Source organism: Penaeus monodon, unplaced genomic scaffold, assembly GCF_015228065.2.
Source record: "Penaeus monodon isolate SGIC_2016 unplaced genomic scaffold, NSTDA_Pmon_1 PmonScaffold_2702, whole genome shotgun sequence".
NCBI lineage: Eukaryota > Metazoa > Arthropoda > Malacostraca > Decapoda > Penaeidae > Penaeus > Penaeus monodon.
Window position 1 is genome coordinate 27,221 of NW_023657353.1, and position 1,031 is coordinate 28,251.

The following is a 1,031-nucleotide window of genomic DNA, read 5'->3' on the forward strand; positions in this document are numbered from 1 at the left end:
ACTAAAAATTACTTAAGAATAAAAAACATAGATTTCACATCAAATTTATTGTCAAATGAAAAAATAAGTAAAGTAATAACTTTTCTAAGGGAGACAAAACTTTATGACCTTATATAGATTGATAGAATAAATAGGATCCATTGGCTTAACAACCTTGGCCGCATGCCGTTGGCTGATAGCCAAAAATCCAACAAAGAAAGAAGAAAGTATACTTAACTCTGGTTTCCCTTCAAAACGCATAAATCTTTCGCCTTTTACTAAAGATTTCCGTGGGGGGAACAACTCAATGAGTCTTACTCTTTTTCTATAGCCCACTTCGGTGGGTTCATTAAAATTATATGCTAAGACTATACATTTGATATATTGTATATAGTTCAAGTGGATTCAGTTCTGTAATAAAATTGTTCGAATACCCATTCAATTTCAGCTACACCCTAAGAATTCATATCCATCCAATCTCATCTAAAACCCACACCTTGAAATTTTAGGAAGTGTTAACATTATAGTTCTAAGGGTAAAATACATAAATATATTCTTGAACAATGAGTTACGCCTCAAATTAATATACAAAATTAAGCAGCTACTGATCAATAACATTTACATAAAAACTTTTTTTTTCAAACGTTTTCTTATATATTAGTGATAGTTATATTAAATAAAATAATAATAATAATAAAAAATAGTTGTCCATGTCTTCGATATTGTATTTTTTTCTGCAACTGGCCATCTGGATATCTAATATAGGATTACAAGATCTATATGTCCAGTATGTTACAGAATAATTTACGAGAATAAATAAGAGCCACAAGACAGTTTTCTTCTATTGGGTTGATTTATCATATATATCTACTGGGATATATCAAACCATAAGCATTTAAGAGATGCTACGCCATTTAAGAATCTTTCTCTCGGCAACACTTACGAGAGGTAGTTCTTTTGTAATACTTTTTTGTATGACGATATGTAAAATGGGGCATACCGGATAAAATTGTTATCGGGTGTAATGTGACTCGCCTGGAGAACCGCCTTCG

The 1,031-nt window shown here is 31.0% G+C and overlaps 1 non-coding gene across 1 annotated transcript; it reads left to right on the forward strand.

The window, feature by feature from the left end:
- The first annotated feature begins 213 nt into the window (after positions 1-213).
- Positions 214-327, forward strand: LOC119570439. The gene has a single exon (XR_005228416.1). It is a non-coding gene; the product is annotated as a U5 spliceosomal RNA (small nuclear RNA).
- The last annotated feature ends 704 nt before the right edge of the window (positions 328-1,031 follow it).